This window comes from Elephas maximus, chromosome 5, assembly GCF_024166365.1.
Source record: "Elephas maximus indicus isolate mEleMax1 chromosome 5, mEleMax1 primary haplotype, whole genome shotgun sequence".
NCBI lineage: Eukaryota > Metazoa > Chordata > Mammalia > Proboscidea > Elephantidae > Elephas > Elephas maximus.
Window position 1 is genome coordinate 90,564,818 of NC_064823.1, and position 21,974 is coordinate 90,586,791.

The 21,974-nt window shown below is 38.1% G+C and overlaps 1 pseudogene; it reads left to right on the forward strand.

Annotated features, from left to right (window-relative positions):
* The first annotated feature begins 10,015 nt into the window (after positions 1-10,015).
* Positions 10,016-21,974, forward strand: part of LOC126077107 (UDP-glucuronosyltransferase 2B31-like) — an 83,954-nt pseudogene continuing 71,995 nt past the window's right edge.

A 21,974-nucleotide genomic window follows, 5' to 3' on the forward strand; every position in this document is an offset into this window, starting at 1 on the left:
CAATGGCACAACGCTGCAAAGTATTACCAACTAGCTGGCACCATAATTGTGCCTTTAGTAGGCCATGACATCGTTCTATGAAGCCAGCTGCTTCAGGATAATAGGGAACATGGTAAGACCAGTGAATTCCATGAGCATGGGCCAACAGCCATACTTCATTTGCTGTGAAATGAGTCCCTTGATCTAAAGCAATGCTACGTGCGATACTGTGATAGTGGATAAGGCATTCTGTGAGTCCACACATGGTAGTTTTGGCAGAAGCACCACATGCAGAGAAGGCAATTCTGTATCCAGAGTAAGTGTCTATCCCAGTAAGAAAGAAACGCTGCCCTTTCCAAGATGGAAGAGGTCTAATATAATGAACATGCCACCAGGTTGTGGCCTGATTGCCTCAAGAAATAGTCCCTTATCAGGACTCAGTGTTGGTCTCTGCTGCTTGTAGATTGCGGACTCAGCAGTGGCTGTAGCCAAGTTGGTCTTGGTGAGAGGTTATATATGTTGCTGAGTCCATGCATAACCTCCATCCCAGCCACCATAACCACATTGTTATTAGCTTATCAGCAATGACAGGAGTGGCTCAGGAAAGGGGACAATCGGTTTCCACAGAAGCGCGATCTAATTCAATTGATTGTTAAAGTCATCCTCTGCTGAGGTCACCTTTTGGTAATCATTCACATGAGATACAAATATTTTCACTTCTTTGCCCCTTTTAGAGAGTTCTATCCAAATACCTCTTCTCCATACCGGTTTGTCACCAGTTTTCCAATCAGGTTATTTCCAAGACCCTGACCATTCAGTCAATCTTTGGCCATTGCCCATGAAATCAGTACATAATCCCACATCTGGCCTTTTTTCCTTCCAAGCAAAGTGGACAACCAGGTGCAGCACTCGAAGTTCTCTCCATTGGAAGCATTTGCCTTCACCACCGTCTTTCAGGGATGTCCCAGAAAGGGGCTGCAGTGCTGCCACTGTCCATATTTGAGTGATGTTTGCATATCACGTAGAGCCATCTGTAAACCAGGCACAAGTCTTCTCTTCCTCAGTCAACTGATAATAAGGAACTTCCCATCAGTCCATACTTACAGACCGGCAGGGGGAGGGGGAGAAGATAATGTGAAAGCAATGTAAACTATGGGCAGTTAAGCCACTTCCTCGTACAACTTACTTGTGCTTTCAGGTCCTGCTCAAGCCCAGTATCACGTATACCGCTTCCATTTAATGATGGAGTGCTGCTGTGCACGTCCAACTTTATGGCTTCATGCATCAGACAATACCCAGTTCATGATAGACAGTGTGGTGTCTTGGTGGCCCATGCTTAGGCATTCGGTGTCTACTAAAGCATGGTAACAAACCAAAAGCTATTTCTCAAAAGGAGAATAGTTATCTGCAAAGGATGGCAAGTATTTGCTCCAAAATCCTAAGGGTCTGCACTGTGATTCACCAACAAAAAAAATCACCAATAGGGGCCTGAAAAACTACAAAATGTATCTCTATCTGCCATTAATACATCAATTCCCATTGGATCAGCCAGATCATGATACCTAAGGTGCAGGACGGCTTGCATGGCAGCCTGAACCTGTTGCAGAGCCTTCTTTTGTTCTGACTCCCACTCAAAGCCAACAGTTTTTGATTTGGAGCCAAGATGGCAGACTAGTCAGACACACTAAGATATCCTGCAGCAACAGAGACCAAAATCACCAAGTAAAACAGATACAGATCTCAATCCTTGAACTCTGAACCTTAAATGAAGGGATAAAGTATTAGTTTGGAAGTCACTGAGAAGAAGAAACAGATAGACATCAGGATGAAACAGAGATACAGAGTGGACTTTCCTGGCCAAGAGGCATGTCTCAGTATGGCCGTCTTGGAATAAAACCAACAATCCTGCACGTGGAAAGTCACCTCCACAGAATTCCCAGTAGGAGAAAAAGGTACAGCGTGGACATATCCAGGGCTAAGTAAGACCACATTTACTGGCTACAACTCAAGAAGGAGCTCAGACTCCTCCAGGAGAATGTTTCTACAACACTTACTCCTCTGGTGAACACCAGGTAAAACTGTCCCATCCTGGCAAACAAGACTGCTGGAAATAACAGTACCAACACACATTATTGCCCTCTTCCATAAGTCCCCTTTGCCCCTCCCTTCTCCCCCCTTCTTATCTCTCTCCTCCTCTATGTCACCCACAGCCCCTAGGTGAATTCGCCCAGACCCCAGGCCCCGCCCCACCATCTCTGGACCTCTCCACAATAAAGTCACACATATCCATAATCACACTGAACGTAAATTGCTTAAATGCACCCATAAAAAGACAGAGCATGACAGAATGGATTTTTTAAAATGTCCCATCAATATGTTGTCTACAAGAGACACACCTTAGACACAAAGACATAAATATATTAAAGATCAAAGGATAGAAAAAAATATATCAAGCAAACAGCAGCCAAACGGTACTAATCTCAGGATTGGCAATACTAATCGCAGGTAAAATAGTTTTACAGACAAAGAAGGACACTATATAATGATTAAAGGGATGATTCATCATGAAGATATAACCATAATAAATATCCTTGCACCTAACAACAAGACTACAAAATACATAAAACAATGCTAACAGCTCCAAAAAGAGAAATTGACGGTTCCACAATAATAGTAGGACACTGCAACACACCTCTCTCAGTAAAAGACAAAACATCGAGAAAGAAACTCAGCAAAGATACAAAAGATCTAAAGGCCATAATCAGCCATCTTGATCTCATAAACATATTTAGAATATTCCACCAGACAGCAGAAAAATATACATTCTTTTTTTAACACATATGGAACATTCTCCAGAATAGAGCACATCTTAAGCCACAAAGCAACCCTCAACAAAATCAAAAACATTGAGATAATATAAAGAATCTTCTCAGACAACAATGCCATCACGCCCAAGCCCAGTGCTGTCGAGTCGATTCTGACCCATAGCAACCCTATAGGACAGAGTAGAGCTGCCCCATAGAGTTTCCAAGAGTGCCTGGCAGATTCGAACTGCCAAACCCTTGGTTAGCAGCCATAGCATTTAACCACTATGCCACCAGGGTTTCCAACAATGCCATAAGAGTAGAAATTAATAACAGGAATAGCAAGGAAAAAAAATCAAATACATGGAAACTGAATAACACCTTACTGAAAAACCACTGGGTATTAGAAGAAATCAAAGATGGAATGAAAAAATTTCTAGAATCAAATGAGAATAAAAACACCTCATACCAAAGCCTGTGGGACACAGCAAAAGACAGAGCTCAGAGGTCATTTTATAGACACACACATCAAAAAAGAAGAAAGCACCAAAATCAAAATGTCAGCCCTACAACTCGAACAAATAGAAAGAGAACAGCAAAGAAGCCCACAGCCACTAGAAAAGGAAATAATAAAGATCAGAGCAGAAATAAATGCAATAAACAATAGAAACAACCAACATAACAAAATGTTGGTTCTTTGGAAGGATCAACAAAATAACAAATCACTGGACAAGTTCACAAAAGAAAAAAAGGAGAGGAAACAAATAACCCATTGAAGAAATGAAACGGGGGGCATTACAGCAGACCTAATGAAATAAAAAGTTTCAGAGTACTAGGAAAAACTATACCCCAACAAACTTGAAAACCTAGAGAAAATGGACAAATTTCTAGAAACACACTTCCTACCTAAACTAACACAAAGTGAGGTAGAAAATCTGAACAGGCCCCTAACAAGAGGAGAGATTGAAAAGGAATTAAAAAAAAAAAAACTCCCAACCATAAAAAGGCCTGACCCAGATGGCTTCATGGAGAATTCTACCAAACATTCAGAGAAGAGCTCACACCAGTACTACTCAAATTATTTTAGAACATAGAAAAGCAAGGGATATTTTGGAATTCATTCTATGAACCCAGCATAACCCTGATAACAAATCCAGGCAAAGACGCCACAAAAAAAGAAAATTACAGGCCAATACCTCTCATGAATATATACACAAAAACTTTCAACAGAATTCTAGCCAATAGAATTCAGCACCATATAAAAAAATAACAAAACACAACCCAGTGAGATTCATACCAGGTATGCAAGGATAGTTTAACATTCGAAAATCAACCAGTGTAATCCACTATATAAATAAAACAAAAGAAATTAATCACATGATCATCTCAATCGACATGGAAAAAGCATTTGATAAAGTCCCATACCCATTCCTGATAAAAACTCTCAAAACAGAAGGGAAATTTTTCAACATAATAAAGGACATCTATATAAAACCAACAGCCAACAGCATCCTCAATGGAGAAAGGCTGAAAATATTCCCCCTGAGAACAGGAAAAAGACAAAGATGCTCTTTATCACCTCCATCCCAGCTAAAGCAATAAGGCAAGAAAAAGAAACGGCATCCAAGTTGGTAAGGAAGAAGTAAAACTATCCCTATTCATGGATGATATGATACCATATGTAGAGAACCCGAAAGACTCCCCAAGAAAACTACTGGAACTGCTAAAAAATTCAGCAGAGTATCAAGTTACAAGATAAACATACAAAAATCAGTTGGATTCCGATACCAATAAAGAGAACTACAAAAAAAGGAAATCAGGAAAGCAATACTGTTTATAAAATAAAATACTTAAGAACAAATCTAACCAGGGACATAAAGGACCTATATAAAGAAAATTACAAAACACTACTGCAAGAAACCAAAAGAGACCTACATAAATGGAAAAACATACTATGCTCGTGGATAGGTAGACTCAACATGGTGAAAATGTCAATTCTACCTAAAGCAATGTACAAAAACCATGCAATCCTGATCCACATACCAATAGCATTCTTTAATGAGATGGAAAAACTAACTTTATATGGAAAGGAAAGAGACCCCAGATAAATGAAGCCTTGTTGAAGAGGAAGAGCAAAGTAGGAGGCCTCCCACTACCTGACCTCAGAAACTACTATACGGCTATGGTAGTCAAAAGAGCTTGGTACTGGTACAATGACAGACACTGACCAATGACACAGAATCCAGAACTGAGGTGTAAACCCATCTACTACAGCCACCTGGTCTTAGACAAAGGTTCATTAAATTGTGAAAAAAAGTCTTTTTGACAAATGGTGCTAGCAAAACTATATTTCCTTTTGTAAAAAACAGAAACAAAAACCGAAACTCACACCATACACAAACACTAATTCAAAATGGATCAAAGACCTAAATATAAAATCAAAAACTATAAAGGTCATGGAAGAAAAGGTAGGGTCAACATTAGGGGCCTGATTATACAGCAGAAACAGGATAAAAACCATAACTAACGACACAGAAACACCAGAAGATAAGCTAGATAAATGGAATCTTCTAAAAATTAAACACTTATGCTCATCAAAAGACTTCACCAAAAAAGTAAAAAGAGAACCTAAAGACTGGAAAAAAAAATTTGGCTATGACATAGCCGACAAAGGTATAATCTCTAAAATCTATAGGAAACTATAACACCTCTACAAAAAAAAAAAAAAAAAGACAAATAATCCAATTTTTAAAAATGAACAAAGGTTATAAACAGACACTTCACCAAAGAAAACATTCAGGTCTCTACCAAACACACAAGGAAACACTTCTAATCACTAGCCATTAGTAACAAAAATTAAATTAAATTAAATTTTGACACTAGGGAAATGATCGGAAATGCTTAGAAAAGAATTTTCCATACATCTCATCTAAAAAATTGACACATTTTTAAAGAAAAGTACAATATAATGCCACAGAAGATAATATTGTTAAATCGTACATATAAGTCTGAATTAATTTTCATCAAACTAACTTGCAAGGCATTTAACAGAAAAAGGAGTGATATATACTGTCTAGCAAAAACTCCTACAAATCATAAACAAAAGAGAGAAACAGTCCAATATGTAAATAGATGAAGGATATGTACAGGCATCGACAGAAGTAAAAATGTCCAGTAACATGGAAGAACTGACAAAAGTCACTAACAGTTCGGGAAATGGAAATTTAGACAAATAATTTTGTCACAGATTGGTAAACCAAGTATCTGAGAAAACTATTTTTGTAGGAGTACAATATGGAATAACCATTCCAAATGAAATTGGTGTGACCTAGGAATTCTGCAGGAATGAACCTGTCATACAGAAATACTTGAATGTGAGTATGTATGTGATGTATGTACTTGTTGTTGTTGTCTTTAGGTGCCATTGAGTAGGTTCTGACTCATAAAGACCCTATGTACAATAAATGAAACACTGTCCGGTCCTACGCCATCCTCACATCTGTTATGCTTGAGCCCATTGTTGCAGCCACTGTGTCAATCCATCTCCTTCGGAGTCTTCCTCTTTTTCACTGACCCCGTACTTTAGCAAGAGTGATGTCCTTCTCCAGAAACTGAGCCCTCCTGATAACATGCCCCAGGTATGTAAAACAAAGTCTCTCCATCCATGCTTCTAGGAGCATTCTGGTTGTACTTCCTCCAAAACATATTTGTTTGTTCTTTTGGCAGTCCATGGTATATTCAATTTTTTCTCCAACACCACAATTCAAAGGCATCAGTTCTTCCTTGGTCTTTCTTATTCATTGTCCAGCTTTCACGTGCATATGAAGTGGCTGAAAGCACCCTGGCTTGAGTCAGACGCAGCTTAGTCTTCAAGGTGACATCTCTGTTTTTCAACACATTAAAGAGGTCTTTTGCAGCAGATTTACCCAATGCAATGCATCTTTTGATTTTTTGACTGCTGCTTCCAAGGCTGTTGATTGTGGATTCAAGTAAAATGAAATCCTTGACAACTTCAAACTTTTCTCCACTTATCATGATGTTGCTTTTTGTTCCAGTTGTGAGAATTTTTGTTTTATGTTAAGGTGTAATCCATACCGAAGCCTGTGGTCTTTGATCTTCATCAGTAAGTGTTTCAAGTCCTCTTCACTTTCAGCAAGGAAGGTTGTATCATCTGCATAACGCACATTGTGAGTAAATCTTCCTCCAAACCTGATGCCACATTCTTCTTCATATAGTCTAGTTTCTCAGATTATTTACTCAGCATACAGACTGAATAGGTTATGGTGAAAGCATACAACACCAACACACACCTTTCCTGATTTTAAACCATGCAGTATCACCTTGTTCTGTTCGAAAGACTACCTCTCGATCTATGCAGTTTCCACGTGAGCACAATTAAGCGTTCTGGAATTCCCATTCTTCACAATGTTATCCATAATTTGTTACGATCCACACAGTCAAATGCCTTTGCATAGTAAATAAAACATAGGTAAAATCTTTCTGGTATTCTCTGCTTTCAGCCAGGATCCAGCTGACATCAGCAATTGTATCCCTGGTTCCACATCCTCACCTGACACCAGCTTGAATTTCTGGCAGTTCCCTGTTGATGTGCTGCTGCATAGCTTTTGAATGATCTTCAGCAAAATTTTACTTCTGTGGGATATTAATGATATTGTTCAATAATTTCCACATTCAGTTGTATCACCTCTCTTGAGAATAGGCATAAATGTGGATCTCTCTGGTGGCATAGTGGTTAAGAGCTATGGCTGCTAACCAAAAGATCAGCAGTTCAAATTCATCTGGTGCTCCTTGGAAACTCTATGGGACAGTTTTACTGTAATAGGGTCACTATAAGTCAGAGTTGGCTCAATGGCAAAGGGTTTTTTTTGTTTGTTTGTTTGCCAGTCGGTTGGCCAGGTAGTTTGGCATAGATGAGTGAGCACTTCCAGTGCTGCATCCATTTGATGAAAATTTCAGTTGGTGTTCTATCTATTCCTAGAGCCTTGTTTTTCACCAATTCCTTCAGTGTAACTTGGACTTCTTCATTCAGTACCATCAGTACCTGATTATATGCTACCTCCTGAAACGGTTGAACGTCCCAACAGCACTTAATGGTCAGTCAAAGAATACACTTACTGCTAATAAAATGGAGAAGGTATTTTCTGCCATTACAGAGAATAAGTAGATTACAGGCAATATTGTCGAATGTTGTCCACGTCACGTTGTTATATAAAATAAAGTTTGAGAAACTGTTTAAAAAACAGTATGATAATCTTTCTTTGGAAAACTAATAAAATGTGAGTAAACGTGAATAAACATAAAAATTCTGGCATCCAAAATGACCAAAACAATATTATAAACAAAAACACAAAGTTGAAAGACTTACACTTTCTGATTTCAAAACCTGCCAATCTACAGTAATCAAGACAGTGTGGTACAGGCATACAGATAGATGTATAGATCATGAAATAGAATTGAGAATGCAGAAAGACACTCACACGTTTATCGTCAATTGATTTTCAACAAGGGCACCAAAATAAATCAGTGAGGAAAGAAAAGTCTTTTTCACAAATTTCCTGGGAAAACTCAAAACCCATATACAAAAATATAAAGTTGGACTACTTACCTCAATCCGTATATCAAAATTAAGCACTTGTACTTCAAAGAACATCATCAAGAAAGTGAAAACACAGCACTCCAAACAGCAGAAAATATTTGCAGAATCATACATCTGCTAAGGAACTTGTATTAAGAAAATACTAAGAACTCTTTTACAACTCAATAAGAGGAAGATAAATAATCCAAAGAAAAATGGGCAGATAATCTGAATAGACATTTCTCCAAAGAGTGCATGAACAAAAGCTCAACATCATTCGTCATCAGAGAAATGTAAGTAAAAACCACAATGAGATATACCACTTCACACTCACTTGGTTGACTATAATCAAGACAGATAATAAAAAGTGTTGTCAAGAATGTGGAGAATCTAAGTTATTGGTGGTGAATTAATGTGGGAAGAGATATCGAGAATAATGACACAACTTGAAGAATGTAATCAAGGTCACTAAACCCTACATGTAGAAATTGTTGAATGGGTGTATGTTTTGCTGTGTCTATATTTTTGGCAAAAATAAATATTTTTTGAAAGAATTAGTATTAGAAAAAAAAAGAATGTGAAGAAAATGGAACCATTATACATACTATTTTGGAAAATAGTCTGGCATAAGGTTAAACACAGAGTTACCATATAATCCAGCAATTTACTTCTATGTATGTTCCCAAGAGAAATGAAAGCATGCACCCACACAAACCTTGCAAATGAATGTTTATAGACAGCGTTATTGATAAACAGCATAAAAATCAAAAAGTTGAAACAACCCAAGTGTCTATCAACTGATGAATGAATGAGAAAAAGTGATATATCCATACAATAGAATATTATTTGACAATAATAAGAAATAATACTATGTACATAATAAACATAAATCTTGAAAAATTATGGTAAGTGAAAGAAACCAGTCACACACAAAAAAAACATATTGTATGATTCCATTTATATGAAATGTCTAGAATTGGAAAAGCTATAGAGACAGAAAATAGCCTAGCAGTTTTCTAGGACTGGGATTAGAGGGAGGAAGGGAAGACAAGGGGTGATGGGTAAGGTGCACAGAGTTTCTTTTTGGGTGATTAAAATGGTCTCAAATGATTGTGGTGGTGTTTGTACAACTCTGGCATAAACTAACAACCATTGAATTGTATGCTTTAAGTTGATGAATTGTTTGGTATGGGAATTATGTTAATAATGATTTTACTAGACACAAAAAGCCTTGAACCATGATATCCAAAAATATGCTTATGCAACCATGACATTACTTTGTTTTTAGTTCTTGTGTCAAGGACACTGCCATCACAAGTGGCCTCACAATTGCCACTGTCCTTAATACTACTCTAAAATCTATTATATAACAAGTCACACTCAAATGTTAGATCATCACCTCTTAGCTTTGTGATAGCACTTATGATAGAAGAGACATTAGGTACACTCGTACAAACACAAGGTCATCTACCCTTTGCTTTTTCTGCTTGACATCCATGTGCTCTATTTGTATAATGTATTTTCTTTGACCTGTAAGAGTTGTATTTTAACTTCTTGATTGATTTCTCCTGGAATATAAGCATGAGCAATGGCAAAAGGCAACAGAAATTTGAAAAGAAGCATTCATTTAACCAGGATGTCTGCGAAATGGATTTCAGTTCTGCTGATACAACTGAGTTGTTACTTTAGCTGTGGAACTTGTGAAAAAGTGCTGGTGTGCCCAACAGAATATAGTCACTGGATCAATATAAAGATAATACTGGATGAACTTATTCAGACGGGTCATGCTTCAGCTTCCATTCTTATTGATCCCAACACACCATCTGCTATTAAATTTGAAGTTTATCCTACTTCTCTTACTAAAGATGATTTTGAGTTTTTTTTTCTTGAAATGGATCAGGAAAGGGACATATGATCTCCCGAAAGATATATTTTGGACATATTTTTCGCTAGTACAAGAAATCTCTTGGGAATACTCTGTATTTGAAGGCTCTGTAAAGATGGAGCTTTCAAAAAGAAATTAATGATGTAATTACAACAATCAGGGTTCGATGTCATTCTTGCAGATGCCATTGATCCTTGTGGTGAGCTAGTAGCTGAACTACTTAAAATACCCTTTTCGTATAGTGTCTGGTTCACTTCTGGCTATACATTTAAAAGTACAGTGAAGGGCTTTTAATGACTCCTTCCTATGTACCTATTGTTACATCAGAATTATGAGATCTAATGACATTCTTGGAGAGGGTAGAAAATATGATATATGTTGTTTATTTTGACTTTTGGTTCCAGATATTTAGTGAGAAGAAGTGGGATAAGTTTTACAGTGAAGTACTAAACAAGTCATGTTTTTAGTTGATAGAATGAAGTTCTAGCATTCTCTGTGTCTTCAAAGGTTAGTTTGTGTAAATAAAAAGAGAGAGGAATCTGTTTTTTGTCAGTGAAAGATGAAATGAAAATACAAAATGATCTGTCAATCTCACCAATATTATAGAGAGGATTCTACTATAGAATCAGTAAGAAGAACTTGGTGTCCCATAACTACAACAGACTCCAGAAAGCCAGAAACTCAAACATTAAGACACTTAGAATTTCTTCAATTACATATTCATTTTATTGTGCTTCTTATCTTTAAAAAGTCATTACAGGGGCTGGGCGAAGATGGCGGACTAGGTGCACACTACTGCGTATCCCTCTTGCAACAAAGACTCGGAAAAACAACTGAATCGATCACCTACATAACAATCCATGAACTCTGAACAACAAACACAGACTTAGAGATGGAGAACGAACAAATACGGGGAGACAGCAATTGTTTTCAGAGCCTGGAGCCAGTGTACCAGTCAGGTGACCTTCGGAGCCCGATTTGGGGCAGAGCCCAGGGGGGCAGATGGCACAGACAAAGGGCCCAGCCCTAGCCCCCGAACTCATTCCGGGAGGGGGCCCAGCAGGTTCGCGCGGGCGGCGTGGCGCCCCAGCTGGTGGGAGAAGTCCCCAGGAGGCGGTGGCTGGTCTTGGAGCAGAGAAAGCGGTGTCCCAGCCGGGATGCGCAGTCCCGATGCAGGCGCGGGGAGCTGCTCCACTCTCCTGAGCTGACCACGGGGGGGGGGGCCCAGACGGTTCACAGGGGCGGCACGAGACGCGGGTGGCAGGATGGGGAGTCCCCGGGAGGAAGCGACTGATTTTGGAGTCAGGAGTGCACCGTCCCAGTAGGGGAGCCTTAACATTGGGGGTGGGGCTGACAGCGGAGGATCTGACCATGACGCCAGCGGGCCAGACCCCCCGGGGGCAATCTCCACACAGCCAGTACACATAGGCGACGCGCCCCGTGGAAATCTCAGATATAATAGTCATCCCAAGTAAGACAAGCAACTCTGGCTATATTCTGAGGTGCTACTCTCCTAGCTCTCTGATCCTTCCCCCACCCTCCCCAGGCAGCTCCATTAACATCCGAATAGCCTGAGCCAGAGGGAGAACTCTGATAGGGATCTGACTGCATTTTTTTAGCAGATTTTCTGGAAAAACTAGTTTCCCAGTGATGGCTCGGAGACAACAGTCCATATCAAACCACATAAAGAAGCACACCATGACAGCTTCTCCAAACCCCAAACAAAAGAATCAAAATCTTTCCCAAATGAAGATACAATCCTGGAATTATCAGATACAGAATATAAAAAACTAATTTACAGAATGCTTCAAGACATCACAAATGAAATAAGGCAAACTGCAGAAAAAGCCAAGGAACACACTGATAAAATTGTTGAAGAACTCAAAAAGATTATTCAGGAACATAGTGGAAAAATTAATAAGTTGCAAGAATCCATAGAGAGACAGCATGTAGAAATCCAAAAGATTAACAATAAAATTACAGAATTAGACAAAGCAATAGGAAGTCAGAGGAGCAGACTCGAGCAATTAGAATGCAGACTGGGACATCTGGAGGACCAGGGAATTAACACCAACATAGCTGAAAAAAAATCAGATAAAAGAATTAAAAAAAATGAAGAAACCCTAAGAATCATGTGGGACTCTATCAAGAAGGATAAATTGCGAGTGATTGGAGTCCCAGAACAGGGACAGGGGACAGAAAACACAGAGAAAATAGTTGAAGAACTCCTGACACAAAACTTCCCTGACATCATGAAAGACGAAAGGATATCTATCCAAGATTCTCATCGACCCCATTTAAGATTGATCCAAAAAGAAAAACACCAAGACATATTATCATCAAACTTGCCAAAACCAAAGATAAACAGAAAAAATTTAAAAGCAGCCAGGGAGAAAAGAAAGGTTTCCTTCAAGGGAGAATCAATAAGAATAAGTTCAGACTACTCAGCAGAAACCATGCAGGCAAGAAGGGAATGGGACGACATATACAGAACACTGAAGGAGAAAAACTGCCAGCCAAGGATCATATATCCAGCAAAACTCTCTCTGAAATATGAAGGCAAAATTAAGATATTTACAGATAAACACAAGTTTAGAGAATTTGCAAAAACCAAACCAAAGCTACAAGAAATGCTAAAGGACATTGCTTGGTCAGATAACCAATACTATCAGGTACCACCACAATACAAGGTCACAAAACAGAACGTCCTGATATCAACTCAAATAGGGAAATCACAAAAACAAACAAATTAAGATTAATTTAAAAAATAAATAAATAAATAATACACATAACAGGGAATCATGCAACTCAATAGGTAAAAGATCAAAATAATCAAAAAGAGGGACTAAATACAGGAGGCATTGAATTGACAGATGGAGAGTGATACAAGGCGATATAGAACGATACAAGTTAGGTTTTTACTTAGAAAAATAGGGGTAAATAATAAGGTAACCACAAAAAGGAATATCAACTCCATAACAAGATAAAAGCCAAGAAAAACGTAACGACTCAACTAACATAAAGTCAAACCCTATGAAAATGAGGATCTCACAACTTACTAAGAAAAACGCCTCAGCACAAAAAAGTATGTGGAAAAATGAAATGGCCAACAACATACATGAAAGGCATCAAAATGACAGCACTAAAAACTTATTTATCTATAATTAAGCTGAATGTAAATGGACTAAATGCACCAATAAAGAGACAGAGAGTCTCGGACTGGATAAAGAAACACGATCCATCTATATGCTGCCTACAAGAGACACACCTTAGACTTAAAGACACAAACAAACTAAAACTCAAAGGATGGAAAAAAATATATCAAGCAAACAATAAGCAAAAAAGAAGAGGAGTAGCAATATTAATTTCTGACAAAATAGACTTTAGACTTAAATCCGCCACAAAGGATAAAGAAGGACACTATATAATGATAAAAGGGACAATTGATCAGGAAGACATAACCATATTAAATATTTACGCACCCAATGACAGGGCTGCAAGATACGTAAATCAAATTTTAACAGAACTGAAAACTGAGATAGACACCTCCACAATTATAGTAGGAGACTTCAACACACCACTTTCGGAGAAGGACAGGACATCCAGTAAGAAGCTCAATAGAGACACGGAAGACTTACTTACAACAATCAACCAACTTGACCTCATTCACTTTTACAGAACTCTCCACCCAACTGCTGCAAAATATACTTTTTTCTCTAGCGCACATGGAACATTCTCTAGAATAGATCACATACTAGGTCATAAAACAAACCTTTGCAGAGTCCAAAACATCAAAATATTACAAAGCATCTTCTCAGACCACAAGGCAATGAAACTAGAAATCAATAACAGAAAAACTAGGGAAAAGAAATCAAATACTTGGAAAATGAACAATACCCTCCTGAAAAAAGACTGGGTTATAGAAGACATCAAGGAGGGAATAAGGAAATTCATAGAAAGCAACGAGAATGAAAATACTTCCTATCAAAACCTCTGGGACACAGCAAAAGCAGTGCTCAGAGGCCAATTTAGATCGATAAATGCACACATACAAAAAGAAGAAAGAGCCAAAATCAGAGAACTGTCCTGACAACTTGAACAAATAGAAAGTGAGCAACAAAAGAATCCATCAGGCACCAGAAGAAAACAAATAATAAAAATTAGAGCTGAACTAAATGAATTACAGAACAGAAAAACAATTGAAAGAATTCACAAAGCCAAAAGCTGGTTCTTTGAAAAAATTAACAAAATTGATAAACCATTGGCTAGACTGACTAAAGAAATACAGGAAAGGAAACAAATAACCCAAATAAGAAACGAGAAGGACCACATCACAACAGAACCAAATGAAATTAAAAGAATCATTTCAGATTACTACGAAAAATTGTACTCTAACAAATTTGAAAACCTAGAAGAAATGGATGAATTCTTGGAAAAACACTACCTACCTAAACTAACACATTCAGAAGTAGAACAACTAAATAGACCCATAACAAAAAAAGAGATTGAAACGGTAATGAAAAAACTTCCAACAAAAAAAAGCCCTGGCCCGGACGGCTTCACTGCAGAGTTCTACCAAACCTTCAGAGAAGACTTAACACCACTACTGCTGAAGGTATTTCAAAGCATAGAAAAAGACGGAATACTACCCAACTCATTCTATGAAGCTACCATCTCCCCGATACCAAAACCAGGTAAAGACATTACAAAAAAAGAAAATTGTAGACCTATATCCCTCACGAACATAGATGCAAAAATCCTCAACAAAGTTCTAGCCAATAGAATCCAACAGCACATCAAAAAAATAATTCACCCTGATCAAGTGGGATTTATACCAGGTATGCAAGGCTGGTTTAATATTAGAAAAACCATTAATGTAATCCATCACATATATAAAACAAAAGATAAAAACCACATGATCTTATCAATTGATGCAGAAAAGGCATTTGACAAAGTTCAACACCCATTTATGATAAAAACCCTTACCAAAATAGGAATTGAAGGAAAATTCCTCAACATAATAAAGGGCATCTATGCAAAGCCAACAGCCAATATCACTCTAAATGGAGAGAACCTGAAAGCATTTCCCTTGAGAACGGGAACCAGACAAGGATGTCCTTTATCACCGCTCTTATTCAACATCGTACTTGAAGTCCTAGCCAGGTCAATTAGGCTAGACAAAGAAATAAAGGGTATCCGGATTGGCAAGGAGGAAGTAAAGCTATCACTATTTGCAGATGACATGATCTTATACACAGAAAACCCTAAGGAATCCTCCAGAAAACTACTAAAACTAATAGAAGAGTTTGGCAGAGTCTCAGGTTATAAAATAAACATACAAAAATCACTTGGATTCTTCTACATCAACAAAAAGAACATCGAAGAGGAAATAACCAAATCAATACCATTCACAGTAGCCCTCAAGAAGATAAGATACTTAGGAATAAATCTTACCAAGGATGTAAAAGACCTATACAAAGAAAACTACAAAGCTCTACTACAAGAAATTCAAAAGGACATACTTAAGTGGAAAAACATACCCTGCTCATGGATAGGAAGACTTAACATAGTAAAAATGTCTATTCTACCAAAAGCCATCTATACATATAATGCACTTCCAATCCAAATTCCAATGTCATATTTTAAGGGGATAGAGAAACAAATCACTAATTTCATATGGAAGGGAAAGAAGCCCCGGATAAGCAAAGCATTACTGAAAAAGAAGAAGAAAGTGGGAGGCCTCACTCTACCTGATTTCAGAAGCTATTATACAGCCACAGTAGTCAAAACAGCCTGGTACTGGTACAACAACAGGCACATAGACCAATGGAACAGAATTGAGAACCCAGATATAAATCCATCCATGTATGAGCAGCTGATATTTGACAAAGGACCAGTGTCAATTAACTGGGGAAAAGATAGTCTTTTTACCAAATGGTGCTGGCATAACTGGATATCCATTTGCAAAAAAATGAAACAGGACCCATACCTCACACCATGCACAAAAACTAACTCCAAGTGGATCAAAGACCTAAACATAAAGACTAAAACGATAAAGATCATGGAAGAAAAAATAGGGACAACCTAGGAGCCCTAATACAAGGCATAAACAGAATACAAAACATTACCAAAAATGATGAAGAGAAACCAGATAACTGGGAGCTCCTAAAAATCAAACACCTATGCTCATCTAAAGACTTCACCAAAAGAGTAAAAAGACCACGTACAGATTGGGAAAGAATTTTCAGCTATGACATCTCAGACCAGCGCCTGATCTCTAAAATCTACATGATTCTGTCAAAACTCAGCCACAAAAAGACAAACAACCCAATCAAGAAGTGGGCAAAGGATATGAACACACATTTCACTAAAGAAGATATTCAGGCAGCCAACAGATACATGAGAAAATGCTCCCGATCATTAGCCATTAGAGAAATGCAAATTAAATCTACGATGAGATTCCATCTCACACCAACTAAAAAGACTGGCATTAATCCAAAAAACACAAAATAATAAATGTTGGAGAGGCTGGGAAAGATTGGAACTCTTATACAGTGCTGGTGGGAATGTAAAATGGTACAACCACTTTGGAAATCTATCTGGCGTTATCTTAAACAGTTAGAAATAGAACTACCATACAACCCAGAAATCCCACTCCTCAGAATATACCCTAGAGATACAAGAGCCTTCACACAAACAGATATATGCACACCCATGCTTACTGCAGCTCTGTTTACAATAGCAAAAAGCTGGAAGCAGCCAAGGTGTCCATCAACGGATGAATGGGTAAATAAATTGTGGTATATTCACACAATGGAATACTATGCATCGATAAAGAACAGTGACGAATCTGTGAAACATTTCATAACATGGAGGAACCTGGAAGGCATTATGCTGAGCGAAATGAGTCAGAGGCAAAAGGACAAATATTGTATAAGACCACTATTATAAGATCTCGAGAAATAGTAAAAACTGAGAAGAACACATACTTTTGTGGTTACGAAGGGGGGAGCGAGGGAGGGAGGGAGAGGGTTTTTTATTGATTAATCAGTAGATAAGAACTGCTTTGGGTGAAGGGAAAGACAACACTCAATACATGGAAGGTCAGCTCAATTGGATTGGACTAAAAGCAAAGAAGTTTCCGTGATAAAATGAATGCTTCAAAGGTCAGCGGAGCAGGGGCGGGGGTGTGGGGAACATGGTTTTCGGGGACTTCTAAGTCAATTGGCAAAATAATTCTATTATGAAATCATTCTGCATCCCACTTTGAAATGTGGCGTCTGGGGTCTTAAATGCTAACAAGCGGCCATCTAAGATGCATCAATTGGTCTCAACCCACCTGGAGCAAAGGAAAATGAAGAACACCAAGGTCACACGACAACTAAGAGCCCAAGAGACAGAAAGGGCCACATGAACCAGAGACCTACATTATCCTGAGACCAGAAGAACTAGTTGGTGCCCGGCCACAATCGATGACTGCCCTGACAGGGAGCACAACAGAGAACTCCTGAGGGAGCAGGAGATCAGTGGGATGCAGACCCCAAATTCTCATAAAAAGACCATACTTAATGGTCTGACTGCGACTAGAGGAATCCCGGCAGCAATGCTCCCCAGACCTTCTGTTGGCACAGGACAGGAACCATCCCCGAAGACAACTCATCAGACAAGAAAGGGACTGGTCAGCGGGGGGGGGGGGGGGGGGGGAAGGGGAGAGATGCTGATGAAGAGTGAGCTAATTAAATCAGGTGGACACTTGAGAGTGTGTTGGCAACTCTTGTCTGGAGGGGGGATGGGAAGATAGAGAGAGAGGGAAGATGGCAAAATTGGCACGAAACGAGAGACTGAAAGGGCTGACTCAATAGGGGGAGAGCAAGTGGGAGAAGGGAGTAAGATGTATGTAAACGTACATGTGACAGACTGGATGTATAAATGTTCACTTGAAGCTTAATAAAAGTTAGTTTAAAAAAAAAGTCATTACATGGGTCAGTGAATGTCTGGATGACCATAGACATATACATTGACAGGTAATACTCATATTTCTAGCATATCTCTCTACATAAACAAAACCCGTTGCTGTCGAGGCAATTCTGACTCATAGCGACTATAGATTGAAGTTGTCAAGTATTTCATTTTACTTGGCTCCACAATCAACAGCCACGGAAGCAGCAGTCAAGAAATCAAAAGATGCATTGCATTGGGTAAATCTGCTGCAAAGGACCTCTTTAAAGTGTTGAAGAGCAAAGATGTCACACTGAAGACTTAGGTGCACCTGATCCAAGCCATGGTATTTTCAATCACATCATATGCATGTGAAAGCTGGACAACGAATAAGGAAGACTGAAGAAGAATTAACGCCTTTGAATTGTGGTGTTGGCGAAGAATATTGAATATACCAGGGACTGCCCAAAGAACGAACAAATCTGTCTTGGAAGAAGTGCAGCCAGAATGCTCCTTAGAAGCAAGGATGGCGAGACTGCATCTTACATACTTTGGACATATTATCAGGAGGGATCAGTCCCTGGAGAAGGACATCATCCTTTGCAGAGCACAGGGTCAGCGGAAAAGAGGAAAAGCCTCAACGAGGTGGATTGACACAGTGGCTGCAACAATGAGCTCAAGCATAACAATGACTGTAAGGATGGCTCAGGACTGGGCAGTGTTTAGTTCTGTTGTACATAGGGTCGCTATGAGTCGGAACCAACTCGAAGGCACCTAACAACAACATAGGAGAGTAGAAATACTCCATATGGTTTCCAAACAGCAGCTGGCAGATTTGAACTACTGACCTTTTGGTTAACAGTCGAGCTCTTAACCACCAGGCCACCAGGGCTCTATTTATGTAACATTGGGAAAATTACCTCTCATGCAGCTCAGTTTTGTTATTTATTAATTGAAATATTTCTCCTTATTACCATCTCAGGATTTCTTCTCAGTTGAGAGATACAGTGACTCTATCCCAGACTCAGAAACTTATACTTTGTGTCTACAATATTTTTATTGATCTGCTGGCCAAATAGTCATAAACAAAATAATATAATTATGACTTGTGCCTAGTGAACACTGAGGTTTCTAACCGTCCCACATTTTTTCACTAAGTGCTTACAGATCTTCTGTCTTACAGGCTTATTATGTTGTTGAAGGGTTGATGTACAAGTTATTAGTCTGTAACTTTTGAAAACTATGTCTTGATCTTTAAAAAAAAATTCAGAGTGGACACAACTATTTCCATAATTTTTTAAAATTTTCCAGTTGTTAATTGCAAATAGTTTTTTTTAATGACAAATATTATTCAGCTCCTAACTTGCACCAAATGCATTAGTTGGGTTGATGAATTGAGCTATACTCACAAAAATCTGACAGTTTAGTTGGAAAGATGAGTGTCAAGGGACTGGCTTGCTAAATTGTAGAAACTAGAATGAGTACTTCTGAGAAAGGTGTTTCAATGGCTGTGGTAGGATTAATTGATTGGGGAGCTCAACTCCAGCTGTTTGCATTTTTGCATCTGTTACTTCAGCAACTTTAGAGAAAACAAATATGCATATTTAATTCTACAGTGGCTTAGGTTTAACAACTGTTAGTGGTGGTGAAAGTACTGATGTGACATTAGATATGTAAGGCTCCTCTCACACTTTTAAACACCTTTGGCTACATTATAATAAGCTTCCTTCAGAAATTTTCCCAGATATTCCTACTGCAATTTTCTCAAGTTACTGCAGCCTTTTGTTTTCCCTTTTCTTTTCAAAGCGGAAATATGGCTCACTCAAACATACTGGGATTTTGAATTTCTGTGCCCACTCTTGCCACATTTTGACTTTGCTAGAGGGCTCCACTGCAAACCTGACAATCCCTTGCCTAAGGTAAACCTATTACTCTTGGTCTTGTATTTTCAATTGAAATTCTTCTACATTCTTCATTCAGAATGTATGACTAAGTAAGAAAGATGTGGGAAGTGGCGTAAAGTGACCCACAAGTTAGAAATTCCAATATTTCCATGCCACCACAATCATGACAGAATAAAGTGAGATGCCTATGAGATTTTGCGAATAGGGTCTGATGAATTAAAGTCTTCATTATTTAACATGCAAGAAAGTATCAGTCATTCATTCAAAGAATATTTTTAGAGTGACTATAATACTCCAGGTGAGCTAGGTGCTGGCTGGATATACAGAGAAAGTAAGCAGACATGGTTTCTGCCTCCTCCCTGTTCCACCCAACCATGCACACATCTTACATTCAAGTTGGAAAAAGTGAACAGAAGCAGGTAATAAAAATACAGTGTGAAAAAGTGTTATGTAAGGAATGATCACAATGCTAAGGTAACACCAAAGAGGTATAAAAAGTAACCCAGGGTCATTGAGTATTAAGGCGGAGGGTACGCAGGAACTGGTAGAGGAGGTAAGGAAAAGAGGAACACAGAAAGAAAGCAGTTGGAGTAGTAATGGTGGTTCCTAAGAACTCCTAGTCTGGCAGGAAAAAAAAAAAATTGCCGTGGAGTTGATTCTGATTCATAGCAACCCTATGGGACAACATAGAACCATCCCACAGTATTTCCAAGGACTGGCTGGTGGATTTGAACTGCCAGCCTTTTGGTTAGTGGCTGAATGCTGAACCACTGCACTACCAGGGCTCCCTTTCGAATATATGTGTATCCATATCATATCTGCCTGATAAAATGAACAAAGAAAATGTATTCTATGGATATAATGACAATAATTTCTATGTACATAATAAAAATCAAACAATTTCTACCAATTATATCTGAAAATTCCCCTTAGTTTGAAATTATTCTGTCAGCATATAGGATAATATTCTTTGTGAAGGAAAGCAAGAACCTAATATTTTAAACTGATAATATACATTTAAGACATGAAATAAAAAGCAAGCATTCTTTATTGCACTAGTATATAATCCATTAAGAAATCTGTTTTGTCTACCTTCTTATTGGCAGTGACCTAAAACTGAGATCCAATTCAAGGATTAAAATTCAATACTTGCTTTGAGTGTAAATTATTTAGGTTATATATGATATCTTTCGTAGGGTCTAAAAGCTGCCATGATATTAATGAAAGTTTTCTGCAATCTAACCTTGTTCATGAAAGATATTCCCATTCACATTAAAGGAAAATGACAGTCAGTAGGAGAAGGCAACAGAGGAGGAAAACAAGGATGAGTATTAACATAATAGTTAAAATATATTTATAATAGCTGTAATTTACATTGCACAAACAAGAGTTGAATCCAAGTCAGTGATGTGAAGACTGTTATCCATTATTATAAAAAGTGATTGCTTCCCCCGTATTCCTTGCTTTTCCATTAATTATTAGAGTCTCAGATAATTTCTGATTTTTTGAAGAAAAAAATAAAGCACTTGGCAAAACGCATCAAAAGATTTAAAAATTCTTGTGGATTTTGACCTCATTATATGCTTACGTGAACCTACACAGAGAAAGAAAATCAAGATACGCAGAATCAATGTCTATGGCAGAACTATTTATAAAAGTGGACATTGGTAGTTATCTAAACTCCATTAATGAGAGTTTAAATAACTTATAATATGTGTATCCACAACTTACAATCATTTTATCAAAGAATGCTTAATTGCACAATATCGGTCATTATACAAGATTAGTTGGAAATTGAGGGGCAAAATGATTTTATTTATATATATATATATATGATGACAAATTTCTTGTAGAAAAAAAGGTATACA